At 40.0% G+C, this 26,712-nt stretch overlaps 1 long non-coding RNA gene across 2 annotated transcripts in view; it reads left to right on the plus strand.

Moving 5' to 3' along the window:
• Positions 1–22,298, plus strand: part of LOC111934681 (uncharacterized) — a 29,129-nt gene extending 6,831 nt beyond the window's left edge. For both annotated transcript variants that reach the window (XR_002867375.2, XR_002867376.2), the window contains exons 3-5: positions 17,020–17,150; positions 17,230–17,370; positions 18,955–22,298. This is a non-coding gene — a long non-coding RNA (uncharacterized LOC111934681). The remainder of the gene's footprint in view (positions 1–17,019; positions 17,151–17,229; positions 17,371–18,954) is intronic.
• The last annotated feature ends 4,414 nt before the right edge of the window (positions 22,299–26,712 follow it).

The following is a 26,712-nucleotide window of genomic DNA, read 5'->3' on the forward strand; positions in this document are numbered from 1 at the left end:
TAACAGCCTGGGATGTGAGATAACTGCAGTGATTTCCCAGCCACTACACAAATGATTTCAAAGTGCTTTGGCAGGTCTGCAGTTTGCAGAGCAAAAGCTATGTCTGTATTTTCCCACCGACACATTTTAACCTACCCTGCAAGCTCTGCTTCAAAAGTCAAGTCCCCAGCTCTCTGAAAGCTGTGTCTTCAAATCCATTTGGAGCAGTGCATTCACTGCCTGTGTCGGGCTTGGCAATGCAAGCTATTACCCTAGAAGTTACTGAGTGAAATCAAAAAGCAAAAAGCCTCTAAGAAACTTAACCCACCCATTTTAGCAGTCACTAAACCAGCTAACAAATAGAGATGGTTTAAATTGCTTCACAATGCCAGCTGCTTGCAGAATACTTGCCATCCTCTTGAGAGGTTAAAAAATAATCTATTTGCAGCTCTAAGGTTGAAGAATGCAATGAATTTAGCAAGCTCAAGCCTCACTGAACTTGTCTTTCATGCTACCAAATGTGTCCTTTTAAGATATTATACTGTTTCACAGCTGATTGAATAAAGAATTTAAGAAGATATCTTCTCACAGTATATCTGTTCTTAAGTCGCTTATCATTTCTTAATGTTGGAACACATGTGTGCCAAAATCCATGGGGCAGTTGGGAAATATTTATACAAAATGTCACGGCTGATGCTTTTAAAGCTTTGTTTGAATATCTAAGGAAGACTTGGGTTTCATACTTTACAAAAAATAAAGTGTTTATCCACAGACAAATACTCAGTATCACCACAGGCTCTTTCCAGAGCAGTGGTTAATGGCACAAAAAGGATCAGTAAATTGCAACTTTAGATCAATAGATTGACAGTGACCAGATCTGTCACTGTAAATCCATTGCAGTTAAGCAAATTACAGATTAAATTTTTTTTCCCCAGGGGAATTGCAGGTGATGTTTTGTGAGAGGCTGAAGGCCCTGAGGCTTTATTAAAGCGATGTGATGGTGCGTTCAGCCACGTTTCAGTGTGTGTGTGTTCACAAAGGTGCTGATGGATATTTATACCTGTACACCCAGGTTTGGATGTGCAGATGTACAGAGCATTTGTAACGTTTTTGTGCTCTAAATAATTCAGTGTGTTTGGAGGTATTTGAGACAAAAGCTGCCTTGGGATATCAGCAGGTCATACATTCAGTGAGAATCGGCTTCTCCATTAACGAGCGCTGGCATGGAATCAATATAGTGTGAGTTATGCTGTCAGCCTGTTCATTTCAGCTTCATAAAAATGTGGAAGAAATATCCAAATTTCACAATGGTTTATCTGAAGCAGAAAGAATCTCAGTGACTTATTTTGCATATGAAATTGCTGCAAGGCTGAGAGCAGCAGAGCTCAGGGCCTTGGACAATTCTGGGTGCACAGGGGTTTGTGTAGAGGAGTCAATAAGCATTACAGTTTTCCTGGTTTCTCACCACAGTATTTTTTTCTGGGTGGATGCTGTGGGGTTTGGGGGCCTTATTTAGAACCAAGGTTAATGGTAGGAGCAAATCTCATGCTTGTAAAATTCACTGAAACTAAACCACCGACTGAGGTAAGAACATGTTGAGGAGCAGGAATTTCTGCTTTAGAGCATTGATGAAGTTATTGCTCAAGGGTAATGAAGAGAAAGCAAAATTAAATTCTTTAAAACATATGTGTCTGAAGTTGTAAAATCTCCCACAAAACCAGCTTCTATGTACTTCAGAATATACCTGTGTTCCTGTTCAAGTGTGTGCAAAGTGCTCCTGACCAAAATCAGATCAAGAGCCTTCAGCATCAGTATATGTTGGGCTCTTTTCCACTTATAAACTGTCTTCTGCAGCAAGCTGACCTTTCTCTGAATAGGTCAGCATCTCACAGGGCCCAGGGCCCACTGCCTGACCTATGTTACAGCCATGAATTTCTCGAGTGCTTTGCTGATCCAGCTCAGCCACTCCATCACATTCTGGTGTGAGAGCAGGGGTTTCACTGGGAGCTGCCTCAAGTGTCCTCATCAGCAGCTAAAAAACCTTAAATTCATCTATTGCAGTGGTAATTAATTAAACAAAGGCTTGAAATGTAGTCCTTGCACTCTGCCAGGAGCAGTGAATGGGTAGGTCAGAGGAGATAGAATTGGAGATGAGGAAATGTGCTAACATTTAACCTGGGAGGCTGCAATTTGTGTTTGTGCTGGAGAGGGGTGTCTGCAGAGACACTGACAGGGATTTTGTTCCACTCTCAGATTGCCTGTGGATAAACAGAGTCTACCTGGTTTCTTTGTTACATGTTTTATCACCTCTGCAAGCACTGAAACTAAGATGGATACTCTGGTTTAGAAAGTGGAAAATAAAATTAGTTTGCTTTGAACTAAGGATGGATATTGCTGACAGGCTCCATCAGAGATGATCAGGGCAGAGCTGATGTTACATGTTACTTGACAATTTTTCTCTCACTGAAATTAAAGACATTTAGGCCGCTTTCAAACAAAGCTGTGTCTAATTCTCTAGAAGTGCACTTGTCTGCCTTGGGGAACCTTCAGAAATGTCTATTTATGATAAACCACTTCAAGCAGAAAGTTTTAAGCCATGCAGAATGTTAGCAACTATAAAGAAAAACCATGTCTGTTTAATTCAGATCATTTTCCAACTTATGTAAATGAAAGGCTTGCAAATTTTTTTTTCTTTTGCCCAGTTTTCTAATTTTCAGTGTTTTGTTACGTCAAAACAGGCAAACAAAAATGGTTGTATTTATTGGGATGTGTGTTTAGCACCAAAACCAGGGCAGTGTATGAAATCCTGGAAAGCATCTTTGGGGCTGGCTTAGCACGACACTGCCATCAGTAAGTGGATAAATTCAGTCCAGATTCAGCATTGGAGTTATGCATTATTTCATATCCATTTGGGGTGTGGTTTTTGTGTTGATTTGAACCTTGATTCCTGATCTGAGCACGCTGAGAAGCTGTGGGAGTTATAGATTCCACCAGTGCCACTGTGCTCAGAAAGCAAAGGGTGATTCTGTGTGAATCCCATCACCTGTGGATGTTATTCCTCTTCTGAGGAGAGGGAATTGTGCTGGCACTGTCCTGTATGTGGGGAGAAAGAACCAATTTCTCCTCAGGGTGGTGTCAGAGTGGTCAGATCAAAAGCATTTGGGACGAGTGTGAGTTTAAACCACCCCACATAAGTAATACTTAATTATTTTTTTTAATGGGGGAGATGTAATGATTATTATTGGACAATACTGCAGGCAGTGGATTACTGAAGTTCCTTCAAGTACTCGGGGAATTGATTTGTTGTGAAGGTGAAGGTCAGCCTGGGAATGAAGACACCTGAAGCAAAGGCCATGGCAGGGATGAACCAGCCCAGGGTCACCCTTTCCCTCCTGGAATCCGCTTTGCTTCCATCAAACACTTGGCAGCGGGTTTTTCTCACAGGTCCAACACTGTCTGTGGCAAATCAGGTACTGTAGTGAAGGTTCTTGATCTGTAATCCCAGAGTCCCTGAGAAACTCATTTAATATCAGTGGGCTCTGACTGCCAGGATCTGTGTGCTTAATGGGCTCTCCATAAAAACAGAATAACTATATTGGGATAGTGTTGGGCCCTGTTATGTGCTTAATCGGCCCCATCCATGGGCTGAAGTGTGAAGGCAAGGAATTACAAAGCTGGAATGCCTGCACCCAGAAGGATCACATTGATTTCAATGAAAATCTCCGTTGGATATTTTCAGACAGATTATTCTTTGTGGTTCCCACACAGGAAGCAGAGACATGAAACTGCACCCTATAGTGTTTTGGCAATTTAAATTTAGAATTCAGCATTGAATCTGCATGGGTACAATTCACTGCCTAAGTGAATTTCCCAGCTACTACAGAATGTACCAATAATGTGCATTAAAATAGAGAACACTCCCAGGCCTTGTGCAGCACTGGGTTTGTTGTGCAGTTTGCAAGGGAGCTTGTTGAGCTACAGACAGAAAATAGCTGTGAACACAAAAAACAGAGAGAAAATATAGATGCAATACTGAAGTAAAGAGTAGCAGTGAGACTAGGTGCTAGAAAGTGATTCATTATTTATTTTGCATTGTGTTTGAATATTGTTGAGCCAGCTTGGAAACTCAGACAAAGGGAGAGACAAAATAATGTCACAGATAAATAGTGAAGAAATACATTCTGTGAATATTGAGAATATATTTAATAAATAATTTGCTTAAATTTAGGCAAAAAAAATTTAAATGACATGGCATTTCTTGGTGGCAGACTTCTACTTTTTGGCATCACATATCTAATAGCCTCATAGTGCTATAGTGGAAAACTTATACAAGCATAATCCAATAAAGCAAATAGGTTACTAAAGAGCCAATAAACTTGAGATAAAAGCCTTTAATCCCATGACCCTTTAAGAGGAAAGTGGGGTCAGAGATCACCAAGGCACAGCTGATGTTTCTGAAATGTTAAATGCCCAGTTCTCTTGATTTGGTACAAGCTTGTGTACTTTTGTGTAGAGTTGAAGAACTAGAATTATGAAATATCATATAGTAAATTAAAAGATTTGGGGGTTTGGATTTTTAGCCCAGGTTACTCTGCCTTCTTTTGTTCTTCTTTTGCCCCATTTATTTTTTTCCTCTCAGCATGATCCTTTTGAAAGTATTTTATGAGTGCAATATTATATTTGAGAATGGTCTGTTCATTTTTTTTGTCCTGTTTAAATATAGATCTATCCATTTTTATGCATGTTATACATTTCTGTACATTGCTTTGGGTTGCTTTACTTTATTTAGATGAGAATATAAAGATATTCTTCATGAAACAGAAATATTTTCTACTCTCTGCAGTGTTACAAGAGTAATTTCTTAATTTTATCTCCAGAGAGCAACCAGGCAGGGAAGCATATTGTTATCAGGTTTTTGATGCTGGCAATCTGGAAAGGTGGATACTCTGTTCTGTTGCTGCACTTTGTCAGCACAAGCATGGTATATATTTTAGTGATGTTTACATCAGAAACTCTAATTTACTTACATGCAGTGACTATAGCAGTTTATGAAGGCAGCCAACTGAAATACAGGTTTTGCATTGTTGCTTCAGATATGACTAATTTGTCACTGAAAACCAGAAAGGATTATTTGTAATTCTCTTGGTTGGTATTTTAAATGCACCACTCAATCCAGTTTCCAGCTCTATACTGGATTCAGTGAACAATAGAGAGATGATATTTGTTAGTGAGAAGATGAATTCTTATAATGCAATATTTAAAAATACAGAATTGTGCCACTGGCTGCCCCCTAGCAGTGACTAGTGGGTGGCAAGGAAGCAATAAGAATATATATATATATATATCTATATATATATATGCACACATATATATATATTTCCTCACTAATGTGGATCAAACAAGGCAACCATTGTTGCAATGAACATTTTGATTTTCTTTGACTTTAGGGAATGCACTTGAACCTGAATCTGAGCTTTTGACCAGTGCAGTTCCTTACTGCCAGTGACAATTACAAGCTGGTTTCTGTATGCTTTCCTCTGATAAGAGCTTCAGAAGGAGGACATATATCAGAGGATAACCAAGTGATCAAAATCCAGGTTTTACTCCCTACTATAAAATGACCTTTTTAAAAGTGCATCATTTGGCACTGTAGTATCCATTGATTTCTACTAATGTCTTTTTATCCTTTAGAGCACCATGAAAACTCTGTGGAATTTAATCCTGCAACTCACACAGGTGTGCTAACAATTCCTGCTTAATCAGGGCAAAATGTCTTTCCTTAGTCAGAAATTATGCTGGTTATTGTGGAACCAAAAGAAATGCAGAAAAAGAGTAGATTTTATTAATTGTATCCATTCTCTGATTCAAATCAAATTTTAGAAGATTTTTTTTTAGTTAGTGTTTCCTAGGGACAAGTTACAATCAGTGTCTGAAATGAATATTGCAGTTTAAGAAGATGCAAAAATAAGTTCAAGGAGGGGCAAAAAAAGAATTAAAGGCTGAGCAGTGAAAAGATGAGACAGCCAATGTGTTCACAAGTGCCTCTTTTACAATGGTGTTTTATCACTTATGGAAAAAAAACTTCCTAACTTAAGCTGCCTCCAACAAAAATGAAGGTTGTAGTATCAATGTTGATAAATGTTCTCCTGTGGTATCTCTGGTGTGTTGGTAAGTAAGCCAGAAAGAAAAGAGTCCCTTAAAACACTTCTGCATGGTTTTTTTTTTCAGTGGTTGTACCAGCATGCAAAGAAATATATTTTGAGGCTCACTGTCCCAATGAGCTGTGAAGAAGATGAAGTGATGGGTAGCTCTTTCCCCTTCCATCCCATAACTTCCCATGAAATTCCTCTTGTGTATCTCAGTTCAAGTGCTGAAACTGTGGAAATTCTCTTGCAAGTTTTTAAAGAAACCTCTTTTCCAGTGGTTAATCTCCTCCTTGTTTCCAGAAAAATATCTTCAGTATATTCTCACTGCAAAGCAGGCACTGAAAGAATGATCTTCTCCTTCCACTTGAATTATTAAAGTAGGCTGCCTAAGTTCTTCTGCTGTCAAAGTACAGCCCTCACTTTCAGATGCTTATGCAACAGAAGAATACAAGTCTCTGCATTCTGAGATTCACACAGCACTTGCTACTATAAAAGTGCTTTCCTTTTTTCTTCATTTTTCCACAAAATGTTGTCAGCCAGTTGAATTTTTCTCATAAAGTGGAGGGACAGTGAAATGTCATAATAAACCTCACCAAGTTTCCTGATGGACTTGTCAACAGTTAGAAATCTCGTTGTCATGGGAAAATAAAAAAATGATATGTTTCTTATCCATAATGACTAATTTTACTGAAGCCATCACTCTGTGGAAATGCTTTTAGTCCTCTCTTATTCTGGCTAGATTCTTGTGCCTGAGCTGTTTGAAATACAGAGAGATGTTGTGTTTTGGTTCTGAACTGCTGTATGCAGAGTTTTTACATTTGTCAGGTATAATTTCAGTGCAGTGCTACCAACCTACACCTGTGCTGTGTTTTCTCCCTCTCTACATACAGGTGATTCTGTTAAAACAGGCTGAAAATCAGGACATGGGAAACTTGGCATGTGCCTTTCATTTTTAACAAAGATGAGTGATATGAAGCATGGCTTCCCAGCCACTCATCAGTATTAGTGTCGTTTGGAGCTGCACCGCTCCCTTCTTTATTTTAGTGTGTTTCCTCCTTGTGAAAATGCCAGATTGACAGGCTTGAAAGCTGAAATCCCTCTGTTTATCTTGGGGCTGTGATAGTATAGTCAGTGACAGCACAAACATCCACCCTGCCTCATCTATATGCCTCGAGTGTGAGCAAAGATAGTTCAGTCTCCATGGCCATTAAATCCTGTTGATTCCATCAATAAGAATGCCAGTTACTGAGAGATGTCACAGTGACTTTGTGATCCGAGTGACTGCTCCAAACACGCTGGATTGAGACACCAAATTCATCTCACATACCTCAGCACAAATACCATGGTAATGGTTTTCACTCAGGGGGAATCTGGCATGGATTCAGAAGGTGTCTTAGATTTAAACCTTTCTGAAATTCAATCACCTTCCCCTGAGCCAGACAGTCCCTCCACTTACTTGAGAAACTTGTTCATGTTTTTTAACAGGTTCCTTTTCATGTATAAGGTCTTTCTTGTTTTCAGGAGATTTCTATCAGAAAGAAACAGTTTCTAGGATCTGTGAGGCGCGTGAATAAGATTGTGAATGTAAAAAACTGAAGAGTCTGGTGCTGCTGCAGGTATTTGATGCTGTTAAATGAACTGCAGGGACCCATCTTTAATCTCAATTTTGCCCCTGCTCCTGTCACCAGAGGGGCTGCAAAAGTCTAAAGGGCTCCAAGTGTAACGGGGTAGCTGCCAGCAAAAGCATCTTGCTTCCTGCCTCAGCTTTCCCAAGAAGAACCTGGAGATAAAAAAGCCCTGTTATGCTAAAAATGGATTAATTTATAATTTGGTATTTTATCAGACATGCAAAATACTAAGTAGTATTGCCACCTAATTTAGCTATCTGTCATTAAAAAAGGGAACATCTTTTAGAATTTTGGTTTCGCTAAGACTTTCAGGCTAATGAAATGTTGTGTGGATCATTTGCTGTCTTCTTTTTCATTTTGGAATTCTTCCCTAGAAAAACTCTAAATGCTCTTAGAAAATTCAGATGCAAGTAGCAGCAAAGTTTGCTTCAAGACAAATCTGTAGAAAACATATGAGCTTCATTACTTATCAGGCAATATTTAACTTAACTAGTATGGTGAACAGATGCTGCTCTCCAAAGGGTGCCTTTGTCTAGAGATCATTTTGAACATACAGAAAAAGAAAATGAAGAAAGAATTGTAGAAAATTTAGCTGTGAAAAAGAAACCTATATTTGGTCTAAAACAGAAACTGAATTTTTTTCTATCATCCCAGGAGTTCCCTGTGTGGGAGGAGTGTTACTGAGTGCACAGAATTTCCATGGAAAGGCTTTGTGTGGTCAGTGGAAGGAAAGCTCTTAGTGAGCAGCTCAGACTGGCCTGTCTGAAGTGGCTGTGGAGCTTCTCCTGCTTCATCAGGCAGCTCCAGAGGAGCTCCAGGCAGGCTCTCCATGGGAGTGTCACCTGGGGCTGTGGGGACAGTTTAATATGTGCTTCTGTGGTGAAAAAGTGCTGCTGGTGGTCACTTGGTGCCAATTCAGAACCTCATGGGCCATAGAGGATGCTGAGGTGGAAGGGCCCCAGAGGATCATTGGCCCAGCTCCTGTCCCTGCACACACACCCCAACAATCCCAGCCTGTGCAGCCCTTTGGACACTCTCCAGCAGCTTTGGCTCTTTTTTACCTCCTGGTGCCCAGAGCTGCCCCAGCACTGCAGGAGAGGCTGCCCCAGCCCAGAGCAGGACAATCCCCTGGGCCTGGTTGCACCATCTCCCTCCAAACTGCTCAGGGAAACACCAAACTTTTTCCAAATTTGCGAGTCTATAAAACCCAAACTTATGTCAGTATCTTATTATTCCACGGGGACAGTCTGTTTGATAGAGAGAAGGCAAGATTGCAACTCCCTGCATGCAGAGTTTTCCATGGCAGGAGTAGCTGGAAGCTGTGGGTATCTGTTACCAGGCTCCTGATTTGATTCTGCAGCAGCAGAAATACAGCTTTCAGCTCATAACCTGCAGGTACATCACAGGAGAGCCAATGTCCCTGTCATCCCTCAGATAAGCTCTGCACTTTGCTTGTCATTACAGATGGTCCCAAACCATTTTGGATGGCTTGAAAATTCCAGCATATATAATCTATCTCTAAGACCTATTGATATCCCTGACATTTAGAACTTTGCTAACGTATTTTATTCCGGTGTATATCTTTGGCAAGAAGGGAGAAGATATTTTTGCACTGAATATGGGTTTAGAGGCATCAATTGTCCCAGTCAGCTGTGGCTGAAGTAATTAGAAAACTTTTTGCCATTGACTTTAATGGTGTCTGTTGTTTGGACATGGGAGGAAACCCAACTATGGGAGGAAAATAAAGCTGTGTCTCTGATATGAATGCCACAATTTAGGTCATTTTAGGGTAGTGTCCCTTGATTTTGGTATATAAGATTTTCACTCTTACAAGGTTGCCCATATTCCTAACCATGACCTATATATAGATTTTGTTAAACATGTATATATATAAAATTTACATTAAGTTCATCATGTCTGTGCCTTAAGGAATACACTTGCATTGTAGAATTCACTTGTAAGATCAGTTGTAAAAACACTTTTGACTTATGGCCACTTAAAAACAATATATTAGTAATCAGTGAATGATTAACACACATTTTCCCCCTTAGTTATCTAGGGCAGTGTTGAGTAGGACAGTGAGAACAAAGGCACATTATAATGTATAAGTGCTACGAAATAATAGATAGCATGCTGTAATAATGTATTTTAATATTATTTATACATGTCTGTCTCTCTCATGTGTTACACAGTGGAGCCACTTGCAATAATTGAACTCAAGAAAAGCACTGCGTAGACCTGTCATCCATTTGTCCAAAATTGTCATCTTGGCTTAACTGCTACTGATATTTGCTGTTTTCCTTTTTCAAACATTAATGCTGTTTACTGCTTTGCCTGGAGAGAGCCACAAACATGGGCTCATCCCACAGGGATCTGAACATTCAGCGTTTCACAGGGAGCACGAGGGAGAGCAAACTCTGACTGCCCTGCTCCTCTTTAGTTTGTCACAAAACACACTGCTCTCAATGCATGAAGAGGGGTAAAATCTCAGAGTTCAGAGCTTCCTCAGAGTATTTATTTATTTGTTACAGGCTTGGAGCAGTCTGACTACACCAAATTACTTAAACTATGCCCTTGTAGTAAATAATAGTTTTGTTAAACAACAAAGTAACACAGAAGCATTTGGTTTCTCTTTTAAAATGCATGTCAAAAGCAACTGGTAGAGGATTCCCACTGATAATTCATTATATCAATGTGGCAGGCTTCTAGTAAGGAAAGATGAGTCATTTTAATGAAAATGCAGTGACAGAAAAATAAACAGAATTGAACAATGGGCATCTGAATGTCTCACTCTTCTCATGGGCTCTTTAACTGCATTCATATGACTATTATTGTTATTATTCACATGGAATGTGGTCAGTGCAGGACCTGTGTTCTGCTGGTGTCCTCAGCACAGTTGCAGGTGAATTCAGTAGCCCAGTGCCTGACACAGGGCAGCATCCCAGGTGCTGGATTATGTTGATAATGATGCTTCTCTGTCCTCATTTCAGATCTGGATGAAGTCTATAACGTATGAAACATAAAGAAGGGCCTTCAAATGCATTCCACATATTTCTCCAAATGATGGAGTCCTAAAATAGTGCTTTTAAGCTCAGTATGAGTGGCCAGGGAGCACAGTGGAACTTGGGACTTTGCACTTGTGGAGCTTTACCTGCACTGGGCAGGGTATTGCCTGTGAGTCTGAGGACTACCAAACCCACAGGGTACTTTGAGGGGCAATTATTTGAATTCACAGAGCTGGGAGCTGGCAGAGAACTCGTGTTTGTTGGTTCCCATCCATGTAGATGTCCCCTAGATTTTCAGCCTTGATCTTAGGAAAGAAGGAAAGGAGGGATCCCACTGTTCATGAGCTCCTGTGAAATCCTCTGCTGAGCTCAGTTTGATTTCCCATGGAGAGCCACCCACCAGTGGGGAAACAGTAGACACAAATACAATCACAGTGCTAAAATACAAAATTGTGTGTACTCTTTCAGTAAATATGTGTATCTGAGTAAACTGAAGAAAAAATATGATTAGAAATCTGCATTCTTGCAATACCCATCTGCTGTCTGAAGTTGGGATATTTGAGATTTGCAAGGCATTAGAAGATTTTAAGATTAGAAGACTTAAAGCAGATGGCTTCATCCTATTTAATTTAATTAAATTTATTTAGTATGAAAAAGGGAGAAAGCTAACTGTCTCCAGCGTAAAAGCTCTTTAAATGCATTAGTTCCTGAGAGGCCTGCAATCTGAACGCTGCCACTGTGCTTTTTAGATGAATTAGATATTGTCTTCCTTCATTCCTTATAAATCGTGAGGCAGAATAGCTTCTGAAGTTCCTTTTAATACAGGAGGATGCTCAGGCATCCAGTCTTGAATTGCAAGTACATTACTATGGGAGAGTAAAAGTGTAATTCAGAACTATTTCTCATTCATGTTATCTATTAATGTCCTAGACCATCTAGAAGATCTACTTAGCAATGGAAAAAAAAATAAAAAATCAACTGAGATCTATGTGCTAGAAACATCTCCTTCATTTCAGCTCTTTCATGTCAGTTTTTATCCAAGATAACTGTAGGACTCCTGCCTTTTAGGAATATTTTCTCCTGCTTATCCCCAGATTCCCTAATGCTGCTAAGATTAAAAGAACACATGAAATCTTGTGTGTGAACCACAGGCAGGTAATAATAAAGCATATACTTTCAGAGATATTATATTTTAAAGCTCTTTAAGCAATGATGAGTTTCACACCTTCCGTGCTAGTCTGTTACAGTGTTTAATTACCCTGAACAATTTAGAACAAAAATCAGTACACTTGGCCTCATTAATGTAAGGCAAAGCAGAGATTTTTTAAAGCAACCCCCAGACAGGATTTGTAAACATCAACTTCATTTTTATTTGGTACAAAGCACATTAACAGCAGCAGCACAGAGAGAGCTAAAATTTTACAAGTAGAGAATTAATCACAGCGGGTGATGACAGGCTGGTAAAGTGTCTCATTAGGAAAAGAATAACAAGGAGTTTAATAGAGAGCCAGTGTTTTGTAAGGATAATGGCCTGGCTTTTCAGAAGGTATTGGTGATTTGGGAATGCCTTAGTTCTGATATCAATTCAAAACACCTCCTTTCCAGTAGGAGCTTCAAACCTTTCCAACTGCTTTAAAGCACTTTGAGGATGAGCACCCCAAAGCCAATAGACACTTTTATACATCCCAGGCAAAATTCCTTGCTAAACCACCTAGAGCCACAATTTTCAGGTGACAACAGCATGGTTTATGAGGCAGATTTGCTGCTCGTGTGAAATATCACAGCCCCAGATCCTGCAGGCAGAGTTTAGTGCAGTGGAGATCCTGCCCCAGCCACGAACTCCCTGCAGTAGGAAAAGGAAAAATCAGTGTAAGGAAAAGTTCTGTGTCTGGGGAAAGCTGCAAACACCCCCCTGCCTCAGTCAGGCAACCACAGCACTCACCAGCAGACAGGAGCTTGGAAATGCTTTATTCCTTGTTGCAAGAGACATAACTAACTCAAGATCTCATCTGGAAAAGGGCATCATAAACCCAGCTGGCAGGAGCAGGAGACAGAACCATAAAAGACAAGAACAAGCCATAACTTGAATCGACAGGTTGGAAAATGGAAGACACCAGAAGAAATTCTGATGTTATTTTAGCTGTTTGGAGGATGAGGCAGGAGTTTTACAGTGAGTGTGCTGGATAGTTTACTCCTGTGAAGTATAACTAATCTCTTCAAACAGATTATCTGTAAAAGTATGGGGTTTTTTTCTCTTTTTAAGCTTTTGCAGTGCATTTCAATGCATTATTCTGTTTGGGGGTTGCTCTTATGAGTGCCTTTTCCTCAACTACTGAGCGTATAATTTATGTAACCTTGTAATACCATATATTGCAGGTAGGCATTTTATGGCATAATTTATTTACATTTTACTGTTGCTGTGTGCAATAATGAGGTTTCTGCTGTTCCAATTTCATTTATTAGAGCAGGCAGGACAATGGGCAGAAAATCATCATAACCAAGGGCTGAAAACACAAGTAAGAATTTCAGCAATGCCTCATTTTTAGAGGCCCTTACCTGGTGTAAGATGTACCTACGTGTGGATAGACTTTGTAAATGACATAGGAAGAAGAATGCACTGAAAAACAATAATTCATGATGTAAAAAAACTAAAAAAACTTAGAAAAGAAGTGAAGGCTTGTCTGTTGGTGCAGGAAAACATTTTTTTTTCCTTCTGATGCTTCCTCCCCTCATCATTGACATCACAGGGAGAATTTTAATGCCCACCCCCAATCTATTGAAGTCACATTGACAAGATTTTTAGTGTTAGCTGTATAACCAAATTATTTCTAGATATTCAGTGCACAATAAATCTACTTAAGGTGCTTTGTTCTGATGAACTCATTTAAATGTATTATATTAAAAAATTACATTTTCAGAAGCTTCTCTAGACATTTCTTAATCGGTTGTCATGGTGATGTCACTGATTACAGTTTTTAATGTCCCATTTGAAGATTATGCACTACTTAATGATCCAAAAAGTAGGTCTAATTTCTTTAGAGAAAGAAAAAAAAACAACAACCCTTTTCATGGAATGAATTACACAGGTTACTCATAGTACCAAGTAATGAAAAAATGCAAATGTGCAAGGTAAAGAAAGATTTGGTTAAGATTATAGGCCAAGATGATCTACAACAAGAGCTTTTTGATAAATATAGCAAAGGAATAAAAAAAATTTGCAATAACTAAAAATGTGGATATGGAGGAGAGTAAAGAACACCTAAAATATTCTTGTGCAGTCTTCAACTCTCTTTGCAATTACAAAACAGTAATGATCTGGAGAGCATGAGAAATGATTTTGCATTTTAAAGGAGATTGTTGGGACATTCTCTGTTCCTGGTCACACTGTCCCTCTGATTTTTAGGTGGCTTTGCAGTCTGCAGCAGAGTCTCTCTGGAAATTCAGTTTCACATTTGGAGGGGGAAAAAGCCCCAAAAACTCATTACCTTTCTTTTTCAGGCAACTTTTCTCATCCTTAAAGAGTTAAATGTCATCGTGGTTGCTCTAGAAATTTAAACATGGCTTTCATAAAGTTATTTAAATTTCCAGTAGTCTTGCTGCAGAGTTTTTTTTAACCTCTACTTTTATAGGTGTCCTAACCTGTAACATCCCTCCCATCCATGTTCCTCCAGTCTGGAATGTGACAAATAAAATATTTTGTCATCTCAGAAAAATTGATCTGGATTCCAATCAGTTCAACTTAAACCTGCTGATCTTTTCCCAACCCAAGGAACCTGCCTGAGCTTAGTCCAGAATAAATCCCCTCAATTTGTGTGTCAGGGGCACTGAGTCCTCAGCAAGAGCTGGTTCTGGCAGCCCATCCTCTACTTTACAGCTCTAAAAATGTAATCCTTGTAGCACACTGAAGTCAAGGAATTAGGAGAGTGAACTGTTTGTTCACTCCTTTAGTAAAGGAATTGTAAAAACCATGGAGGGAATAGGGGAGAGAGACAGTAGGGGACAACGAGGGAAAATTTAAATTACAGGGAAAAAAATACACCACCATTCACATTATGGGATCATTCACCTTTGTCTAAGGCCTGGCTTTGCAGAAATATTTACAGACTTAAATCTCATTCCTGCTGAAGAGAATTAGGTATCTAATGCCTTGATTATTGGTGAATAAAATACTGCTTTGCCTTCTTAAATAAACAAATTTTGGTGATGTCCATTGAGAAAAGTCTTTTGACCAAGATTTCGTGTTCCTGTTTTTAATTTTTTGGCAGATTTCAGATTTCTGTACCTATTAAAACTTCTAAATGGGACAAGGGTCAGAACACAAGGAATAATAAAGATTTGCCTTGTGGCAGATTCTGAAGGCAACAAAAGAAAACTGTATTTTGAGCATAAGGAAAGTTGAAGATTTCCATAGACATGAAGAAAGTTCTGTAGGTCAAGGACTTCATTCACAGTGCAATGAAAACAGCTTTAGTTTTGTTGGGAAAATAACCATCTTCTGGTTTCTTTTTTCCTAGACAATAGCAGCCACAGAAAATATGGAAAGAGTCAAAAAAAAAAAAAATCTTTCAAAAGAAATGTGCTTTGTTCATTGACAGAGGGGAAGATTTTGAGGGAAAAAATATCCTGTGAAAAAGGTTGGTATTTTTTAAAACAAAAAACAGCAAAACCAGCAAAAACAAACCCCAAAGAACTTTCAAACCAATATTTTCTGGGGGGGATTTTTTCCCTGATATTTGAACTAGGTCTGTCTGATCCCTGCTGTAACAGGTCTAGAGAATGATTCCTCTGCCTTGCTTACAAAACCTTGTCAAATACCACAACACTGATTCAGGGTTTAGTTGTTTTACTGACATTTGCTGCTAAGGCTTCATTTTACTTTGCTCAGGTCTAGTTTTACCTCATCAGAACTCCATTCCTTTAATGTCTGGCATCAAGTATAACATGTATTAATGAAAACAACCAAATCTCCACAGAGAGAAGTGTTCTGATAACCTCTGGAAAGTTTATTCACCCACAATAGGTGCAAGCACTTTGTAACAGTAAAGGATGATACCACAAATGTCTTTAAAGTTCCATTAGAATGGAGTCAGCAGAGGAAAACTTATAAAGGTTGCATGATCTGAAGGTGATAATGCACATGCTAAAGCAGCCAGAAGGTTCTGGTGCTTCACTGCAGCCAAAAATACCATGTTCTTGCTTGGCACATAATGAAGACTGTGGAGAGAAAATGGTTTTATTCAGCATGAAAGTTAAAGATAAAACCCTTCAGAACTGAACCTAATTGTCCTTTGAGGTATTTCTTAAGGTCAAAGCTGAATTTGATGGTAATTATAATTCCCTTCTCATGAAATCTTTGCAACTGTACTAAAAGCAATACCAAAACCTCCTGAGCTTTTACTGGCTTTGCTGCAGAGAGAAATAATGTTTCCTCTTTCTTTTCAGTAAATAATGCTAATTTAAAAGGTCATTGTGTTTTAGTTTTCCTGTGGTGGTTATAACTACAATTAACCAATATCGGTCAAAATAAATTATTCACTAAAGTCTAAAAGGAAATAGTGAGAAGTAGTACAGAAAACAAATGGCCATTTTTATCAGGAGACCTACCTCCTTAGAATCTCAGTTAAGAAATGAGCCACCCCTTTTTTTACAACAGGCAAACATCCTTTTATGACATTCACCTCCCTTATAAAGTATTTCCTTCACTCCTGAGCAGTGAGAAAAAGTTCCACATACCTTTGTGTGCTCCTGCAAACACTGCATGTTTTCTGTAGTGCAGGATCTACTTGAGCAATGGCCCTTTTGAAAAATAAAATAAATGCAATGCCATAAAGCAGTCCTCACTCTCCAGCCTCCCCAGTGCTCGGTGTCTAGAGATCAAGCAAGAACAGGAAAAGCAGCCAAACCCCAGATGTCCCATTCTGTGTTTCTCCTGGTGACTATTCAGGCCTGGCAGACTGGGGCTTCCAGGCTCTGACAAGTTATCTCCCTTTGTTTTAAGACCTCAGCTCTGCTGCTTTTCTTCCAGCCTAAGGTTTGCCTAAATTCACGCTCAGTGTGTGCTCCCCTGCCAGCCTGGTTCTCCTGCTGCTCCGAGGTGGTGTGGCTGTGCAGCTCCTGCTGATGGGAGTGATGCTCAGTTGTTGTCAGACTCAGCAGCCTGGGCTGGAGATCCCTCCTGCCTTTCCCCCTTCCATCCCTCAGCTTCCTGGCACCTCACCATGGTCCCCCAGGTTTCCTCAGCATCATTGCTTCTCCTTTCAGGCCTGTGTTCTTCTAATCATCCCATGGAAGCTCGAAGGTGTTCCTGTTCCAGCTGCTTTTGGGAGGAGGATGCTTTGGACTGAGCACGTTTCTTTATATACCCCTGGACATTTTTAAAGGAAGGAATGTGGGTAAGGTTCATCAATAACAAAGTTTTAAGTCATCTCACTCCTTTGGCCTTATTTGACATAATGTTTTCTCTTATTTTAGGTTGTATTTGTGATCTGAGAAATCACAGTGTTCTCATTGGCCTCTCTGGGGATTGTTCACCAATGCTTTCTTTTCTCTGCCAAACTTAAACATTTCTCCTGAGGAAACATTCAGTTTCTAAATCTGCATAATCCTGCCTTGGTAAGTTCATAAAAAAGTCTGATTTAGCCTCACTTCTTTCAATGGCTGGGATTTTTTTGAGGAAAGTCAAGTCCTATATTTTTATAGGATACTGTATGTAACAGTAACAAATGTAACAAATTTTTAGTGGCAGGAAACAAAAAAAGTGTTATTGAAGTGCACAGAAGCACTGTAATTTAAATGTTCATTCTCTGTTCATGACAGCAGACTGCATGCTACATCTTTATTGCCATTTACATGCCCCAACTACAGTCTCTCATTTGTTCACAATAATGAACATTTATGCTCAGACAATAGCTTGTTTAGGCCAAATATACATCATTACACTTATTTGAAGTACTCTTGCTTTCTGGAACTATAGGCTGATCTTTTCTTTCTCAGATTAAATAATTTTATACTACTTATGTATATTTTCCCTCCTTTTTTTTTTAAATTCCTTCGGTCAATGGATGGACATTAAATTAAGGGTTGTAGACAGACTGGTGTGCATTAATTCCAATAGTGAAGTGATTAGCTCTTCAAGGTGGCATAAAATATGCTAAACCAAGTATACTTTTTTGTAATTCAGAAAATATCATAGTCTTATTTAGCTACAGTTCAACAGCAAAATACACAGTACAAAGGTGATTTTCCCTCTAAAGTGGATACTTTTTCTATACTGGCATTCAATTTGATTAATGTTTACATTAGCAGCAATTTATTGGTCACTTGCTCAGCACAAGCTTTCCAAAGAGACATTATATATGTTAATGTGGTGCTACTTACATCCCCATAAAATATACACAGATTACAAATTGTAAAATATAGGACCAATTAACCCTGATAAGCAGATGTGTATACTGATGTGGTATATTGAGAAAATATGATTTTCAGCTCCATTTAGTCAGAATCAGCATGCTGACCATCATTATGAAGAATGCCTGAGTAAACTTTAAAACACATCAGCAGAGGCCTTATTCATATATTCAGCTTCGTTTTTTTTCTAAATCTAAGATCTATGATAATGTGGTTTAAGTTTAAGGTCTATTCTGCACTGAATTTGAAACTTAAATAACAATCCAAGAATGGTTTGGGCTGGAAGGGAGCTTAAGGATCATCTTCTTCCCACCCCAGCCATGGCAGGGCCAGCTCCCAGTGTCCCAGGTGCTCCAGCCCCAATGTCCAAGCTGGCCTTGGGCACTGCCAGGGATCCAGGGGCAGCCCCAGCTGCTCTGGGCACCCTGTGCCAGGGCCTGCCCACCCTGCCAGGGAACAATTCCTGCCCAAGATCTGACCTAAATCAATTAGATACCGTGTGAGTAAAGATACAGTGGTAAAACAATCCAAGGATGATATTCACACAGCCCCAAAAAAAACATTTCTGTATAGATGAAAACTTAAATCTCCCCCATTTTTATGCTTTGTTCTTAGATATTTTTATTGTGATGAGGAGATATGATAAGAAAGAAATCACAGCAGAGCTAAAATCAAGAAGGAAATACTTTAAAGCAACGAATGTGTTTAGAGATCATTATCTGTCTAGTACAATACAGCTTCCACTTCTGCTGAAGGAAATGCATCACAAAATCCCCCTCTTTATTCCAGGTTTGCACAGGTTTGTTCCCACCCAAGTGCACCATATGCCAGCGGGCAGCCACACTCAGGCTGATGAGAAGTGCTGGGAGACAACAACAGAGCTGAGAGATCTTCCTCACAGCCCATCATCAGAAAGGAACGTGTCACTCCTGTTTACTCCTAGGCAGTGCTGGGAAATGAATAGCATTAAACATTCAGCAACATTATTCCTTTTCTATGTCTGCATAAATTTTTAACTGTCACGCTGTCCAAAATAATTTGTATAAGTTTTAAAGTTGGGGAGTATATTTGATCATATTATGTCTTTGCTAGTCAGGGCAATAAATTTAATTTCAGAGCGCTGCTCTTAAAGTCTGAATTGGACTATTTTTGAATCAATTTGAAATTAAATTTTAAATTGGTGCCAGCTTCCTTCACATTGCAAGAGGCAAAGTTTTAGCTGGGTAAGAGGTACCCCAGAAACTCATGTTTGTTCTGTAAGAAGCAGCTTTGCCACCATGGAAATACTCACAGGCAGGGGTGTCTGCTTCTCCTGTCACCACTGGGCATGTGAGATACATCTGTGTAATGCATATATCTTTAATATAAAATATAGATCTCATTTTAAGTTGCTGTACTGATAAAATGCAATTTCCAGTATGTCTGTACAGTGAGTCCTACTCTCAGTGTTTCTTGGTCTCTTGGACCTACCCTCTGCCCAGCCTTCAATCTCCCTATTTCCACTGGTATTTCCTCTCCTTCAGCCTTGAAAACCTTTCAAACATTTGAGCAATATGTCATTTTTTCTCATCTGCTGTAGACAAGGTTCAGGTCATCTCTGCAGCCTGTTCACCTGCCAAAATTGCTTCCTCTGACTTGTGGGGGAGGCTCTGCCAGAGTGTAACAGTAATGAAAGGAGATTCAGGGACTTGAAGAGCTCTTCCCTGCCTAGTCAAATCCCTAAGCAGTTCAAATTTCATTAACCTCTAGTGATGTGATGTAGTATTCCAGGGCACCATGGCTGGCAGACAATGAGGGTGGGCCCTCCTGAGAGGTTTTGCTGTTAGAGACTGGGCTGAGGTAAGAGAAGAGGAACCTGACTTTGGTCAGGGGGACAAACAAGGCAAACTGCTGAGTGGGTATAGCAACTTTGCTACCAAAATCTCCTTCTAAACATTCCTGACTGTAGCACCCTCATTCTGATGAGTGCTTCACCTTCAGAAGAGCTTTGAGCTTCCAATGACATCTTTTCTTGTAAATAGACAAGAAACATACAGAGCTTGTGAAAATGTGCTGTATTGGACTCAAGATTTTAGAACTAAAATGGTTTTGCTTTTCCTGCTTGTGATAAGAACTCTGCACCAGTAACTTAGGGTGCAAGTTACTATTTCTGTACAGGATGGGATTTCTCCCAGTCTAATCTTCTTGGGAACAAAATGTCTATAGGTACTTCAGTAATTCAGTTTGAATTCTGGATTTGATCCCCAACGTGGGGATTCTGCTCTAACCACAGATATGTCTCTGGAAACCAGTTGCAGTGGTAGTATCATCTGCTGATTTTTGGCTGCTGACTTTATCACTTTTCAGGAGTGAAATTGTCGTTCAGGAAGAATATGCAGCATGGATGTTAGATTAATCACATATTTGTTACTAGAAAAAAAAACATAAGGGAATTTATGCCCTATATTCCAATGAATTAATTATGAAAATTTCTGCACTTGTTCACAGAAGAGAAAATCTTCCATATTGTGAAATGAAAAATCTTCCATTCAACTATATTGTGGAATTAACACTCTCTTTCCCTTCTTTTGTACTTGGCTATCAACAAAACCAAAAGTTTTTACATATGTGTGTTTTTTTCAGTTTAGAGAGTAAAAGGAGGGGCACCTTGTGGATATTTTTTTCAGGAAAAAGGATATTATCCATTGTCCTGACTGAAAGAATAAATAGTATTCCTAGATTATGCAGCATACCTTTTGAGAGGAAAGAGATTGAATTTTCAGTCATGTCAATAATACAGCAGGCTTCCAAATTTATTGTCTTGTTGATTCTCATATGAATATGGAGCATCTACCTGCACTGAACACAGAACAGCTGTCTCAGATCACTGAAAATATATTGATTTCTTCAGCTGAAGAGTTTAAATGTGTTTTCCTCTAGTTGTAACCCAAATGAAAAAGTGTTTTGTGTTATGTCATCATGTAACACGTGCAGGAGTCGAGGCAAATACCAGGTACAAGTTCAAAGAGGTGCCTGTGATAGATAAATGAATACCCTGTGCTGGTGCTAACATTTAAATACAGGAATCTGCAATTGAAGAATATGAAAGCTGGCAATGAACACTGCTTTCTCTCAGTCACATCACTGCAGTGTTTGGGGCTTTTAAAGTGCCTTTTATTTCAGTTTTCCAAACTGTCATCATTCAAACACTTGTGAATTTCTCTGTCTCCTTTCTGTTTAAAATCACTGGTGATTGAATGTGCAAAAACAGCCAGGCAGCTCTTTCCAGTCCCTTTTTTGTGCATCCTGTTGGGGTAGGGCATGGTTTGGAAGATGCAGAAATTGGTGTAGAATTTAAACATTGGCACAAAGTAATGTTTTATGTTTATGTTTCTTTATATGCACATGTACACCTCTAGCTGTGTAAATGTACACCTTTACCTCATGCTCTGGCAGCCCTCTGAGTCCTTTGTCTGTTTTTCTTCCAATACAAGAAACCTGTTTGCACCCCTCATACCTCAGATCAGTTTGGAAGTGGTAGGAAATTAAAAAGGAGCCAGTAAATCTTAGGGAAGGAAGTGAAAAGTTGTATGTTGGAAACAAAGAGAAAGAACATCAATTGTATGGAGCAGAGGCAGTTTCCATTTTTCATTCTTCTGTCAGTTTTAAAAAGCCATGTGCTATCTAAGCATTAAAAACAGAAGAATGCTAATATTGTGCAGAAATGCTTGTTCTAGGTCTCAAATTCCAATTATTGCCTATAGTACATTGATAACTTAATTTAGTGCAATTTTTATAAGCCACCTGAGCTGCCTGCTGCACCTTGGATGGCTTCAATACTTGCTCTAATCCATGTGTGAGTTAGCGTTCCGTGAGGAATAGGGAGCCTTCCAATTTATTAACTGAAGTATCTTACATCTTTCTATGCTAGAAAAAATTTTATATTGACATATCCAGAGTTTTTATTGAAGTTATATTAGTGCTATCTATCAGGGATATGCTAGAAAATCTATAACTTCCACCAAAATGTTGCCCATGTGAGCAATTCGGTTTATGAAGTACAATCTTCCCAGGCTGGCTTAGTGCCTCCTGGTTCATTTTTCAAGCTATGTGATGTTTAATGAATTTGTCAAAATAAAAACTAATACACAGTTTCACGTCTATCATCAAATTATGCTTTGCAATATACGGCTAAGGGTATGAAAAAAGACACCTATATGAAGGTCTGAAAATGGAAAACATCTCAGGTCTGTGCTGTTCTATTTCTTGTTTTGACACTTTTTTACAGGCTCAGAGATGTTTTACTTGGGTTGCAATAGCACTGGGAGTTTGTCCAGATGAAGTAACGACACGGCTTCATTATGTGCAGCATGTAGATATTTGTCTGCAGTGCACCATCAAGCCAGTCAATATATTTGCCAAAAAAAAAGAAAAGGGGAAAGGTTGAGAGGTCTTTATGACCTTGTTTAAAGCAATCCCAGATCCCATTTTCTAAACTACTACACAGATTTTCAGACTCATTTGTTTTCTCTTACATATTAAGTCAGAACCTTGTGGCAACTAAGAGAGTGACATTTTTAAAACAGCTTGACATGATGTCTGACCTGTTTGTACAACTGCATCACTTTCCCAGCACCTCCTGTTTCTTTGAACAAAGCTAAGAACAGTAAACCTTTAGGAATGTTAAAAATTATTTTTCTGTGCCCTGCTCTGCAGGCATGAGTAATTCATGTGGTATTGGCTACTAGTTTTCATAATTGCTGGCAGTTGTCAATCATCATAAATCAGTCAGTGCTGTGGCCTCTTAGGGATCTCACAGGTCACTGCAGAGAGCTCCACGTGTCTCAGCTTTGATGGAGTGAAGGAATGACACAGAGGTGAGAGGAGAGGATGACACTTCTGCAATGAGTCCTGCCAGGGGCAGCTGAAGGAGCTGGGGGTGTTTAGCCTGGAGAAAGAGGAGGATCAGGAGGGACCTTTTTGCTCTCTCTGAAAGGATTGTAGAGTCAGGTGGGAGTCAGCCTCTTCTCCCAGGCAACTAGACACAGGAAAAAAGGAAAATGGCCTCAAGCTGTGCCAGGGGAAATTCAGCTTGAATATTAGGAAAATGTTCTTTATTGAAGGAGTGGTTGAGCACTGGAATGGGCTGCCCAGGAAAGTGGTGCAGTCATCATCCCCAGAGGTGTTCAAGAAATGAGTAGACTTGGCACTTTGTGATGGTGTTTAGTGAAAGGTGGGATTTGTTGGCCTTGGAGGTCTTTTCCAACCATAATTATCCAGTGATTCTGTGCTTCCTGTGCCATCAGGTGTTGTGTGTGCACCCCTAAACCTGGGGACCAGGGCTGCAGAGCTCTGCTCTCACTGCAGCTGAGCCTCAGCTGGCACTCTCAGCCTTCCTACACACAAATGTTCAGGCATATTAACCTCATAAAGCATATTAAAAACTCACTGGTGGGGCAGTGCTGATTACAGAGTAAAGAAGCCAAACCTTACAGCAGAGATCAATTGTGGAGAAAACAGAACCATCAGAGGACATATTCCTGTATTTCAACAGGAGGAAACTCCCTCTTAGGTTTATTTTTTAAACCCTGTACTGCCACAGCTACCAAGCTGAAGTGATGTGGCCTTGAATTTACTGCAGAGATAATGTTTTATATCCATTGATATAAATTTTTCTATTAATACCAGCACATGAATGGAACACATATGGATGTAGCCTTTAAAAACTTGTGCATGATACTGGGTGTGCAAAAATGCACCAGAAGGTAGGCAGAAGCTTAGGAATGGGTGTGATCATGTTGGAACAGGAATGTGAGGCAGGAGCTGTCTGATAGAGAATATCTCTGTCAGAGACAGAGATTCCATTTGCTATGGAATCCAGCATCCACTGGTCAGGATAGTGCCAGCCCAGGGCTAGACCCAGGACAGTCACACCGCTCCAGTCCTGTGCAGGTAGAATCCAGCAGCTTTCCTGATACTTTAGTGCTTTCCACTTCTTGTTCAGGAGATAATTCCTCTGGAACAGTCTGCAGAACCAATGCCACAATCACTGAATCAAGATATTGGATCTTGCAAAGAAGAGCAGAGGGCTTCTGAAATAAAACATGATGCTAGGGCTTTTCTGTGAGCTGTTGGTTTATTTTTTTTGGTTTTTTTTGGTAAGTTCTTGTGGTTTGTTTGGCTTTTTTCCAGTCAAAGCTGAAGTTCCTGTCAGAGAGAAAATGAAGAAATTTACAATCTGAAAAAGGCAGAGAAGTCCAGGTGAAACAATGACCATAGGCAGGTGGAACTCTGGGAATCCACAGGAAAGGTGGTACTGAAAGACAATTTGTTGAGGCCTGGGACTGCCTCAGAGGGGTTAATTGAGTCTTTCAAAATGTTTCCATTGGCCTCAGATGATGCTATCTGAATAATGAATCAAGAATGAGGATTCCTTCAAGGAATGTTCATTAGCATAATTATGCTCATTAACATAATATGTTCATCAGTACAAATCTGATTGGTTTACTTGGAATATAAAGCCTGAAGCTGCAGAACTGAGGACAACCTTTGCTGGGAGCTTGAGGACTTTATTGCTCCAAAGGTTTGGGATTGTAAATCCAGGATCCCATGTTTGCACCAGTACCTCAAATATATTTTTGCTCACAATTATAGTATCACAATTATTATTCTGAAAAAGCAAAGGCTCTCAGACTTTTTTTTTTCACTGCCAGAACATCTAATATTTGCCAGACAGAGACATTCCTGTGAGACAGAACTGTACATAGAAGCGTATGCTGGAAACAGTTAATATAGAACCTCTGTGTAACTTGAGTTCATTTATTCTTGATAATAATGGAATGCTAAGTTGGCATCCTAATGTCCTATTTTTCTGCTTAGTTGGAACCTGTCATGTGCATGTTGACATTAACAGGAAAGCTGAATATGAAACTTGACTTTGCTACCTAGAACATTAAAATTTCAGTAAGTTCAAAAAAGAGAAATGCAAACATTTGAGAGGTCATTCTGCTTGTTCATTTGTTTACAGTAAATTGCATGCAGCTCTCATTATATCATTTATCTCTCGTAAAAGCTTAATTTGGACTCCTTCCAAATTAAAATGGAGACAAAGTCATTGTTTTGCTTTTTTCAAAAGAGATGCTGAATTTCCTATGAATAAGGCAATAGAGCAATGTCTTGAATACTAAAAGGAATACACAATTTCAATCTGGTGGCTGTGCTGGCAATTGAGTTAGTGTGTTTCCCCTGCTTGAATGGCTAAAGAAAATAATGGTTTTGTCCCTTCAAATGGCACTGTGGAATCCAAGAGTTGATTCCAGCAACGTGACTCATACATCACGCTGTCCTGGTTCACATATGGTCTCCTCTTCCAGAGGAGTTTCTCCATGGCTTCCTGGGAGATAAAACACATCTCTGCACAGCTCAAATTGCTTCCCTTGCGCCCTCCCCACTGCAGAGGGAGGACGAGAGGGTAAACCCTGCTAACCTCTGAACATTCCCTTTTAAAGGCAGCACGTGATACCATTGCTAAAATCAGAGCTCTCAACAATGATCAGACAATAATTATATTTTTTTAAGAAGAGTCATTCCATAAGGTTATGAACATGAGAACAGCGTGTTGTCCCTGACAATGTGAGTGAAGCTGTCAGCACGTTCAGTCCCTAATGAGGCTGGTTCTGAGCTTGTGGTGAGACTGGGCCCGTGCCTCAATACAGTGAATTTCGAGGGGCTGGAAAGCTGCTGGGGAAAGGCCCTGGGGGTGCTGGTGCCAGGGGCTGGGCACAGCCCAGGTGTGCCAGAGGCCAATGGCACCTGGCTGTGCCAGCCCTGGGGTGGCAGCAGGCCCCGGGCAGGGCCCGTCCCCTGTGCTGGCCCTGCTGAGTGACCTCCAGGGCCGTGCCCAGCTCTGGGCCCTCGTGGCCAGAGAGCCCTGGAGGGGCTGCAGCGTGTCCAGGGCAGGGAACGGAGCTGGGAAGGGGCTGGAGCCCCAGCAGGGGCTGAGGGAGCTGGAAAGGGGCTCAGCCTGGAGAAAAGGAGGCTCAGGGGGCCCTTGTGGCTCTGCACAAGTCCCTGGCAGGAGGGGACAGCCGGGGGGGTCAGGCTCTGCTCACAGGGAACAGGTGAGCAGGAAATGGCCACAAGTTGTACCAAGGAAGGTTTAGATTGGATATTAGGAAAAATTCCTCATGGAAGGGTTGTCTAGCTTTGGAACAAGCTGCCAAGGGAAGTGATGTTATCACCATGTTCTCAAAAAACTAGTATTAAATATGGCACTTGAGGATATGGTTTAGTGGGGAACATGGTGGTGGTGCTGGGATTCTTGGACTTGATGATCTTTGAGGTCTTCTCCAACCTTAGCAATTCTATTTTTTGAAAGGAGAATATCCAGAGTGAGCACCCATCCCCTTCCTGGGGTACTCACAGCAGGCTGTACCATGCATTTAGAACAGTGATCACAAAGCTCAAGGCCCTCTGCAGTCTCCTGCCCTCCTGAAGGTGATGCTGGTCACTCTTCCAGTCCATGTTCCCTCTTTCATGCTTGTTTGAAAGACCGTAGAATTCAACTTC

Source organism: Cyanistes caeruleus, chromosome 12, assembly GCF_971803275.1.
Source record: "Cyanistes caeruleus chromosome 12, bCyaCae1.hap1.1, whole genome shotgun sequence".
NCBI lineage: Eukaryota > Metazoa > Chordata > Aves > Passeriformes > Paridae > Cyanistes > Cyanistes caeruleus.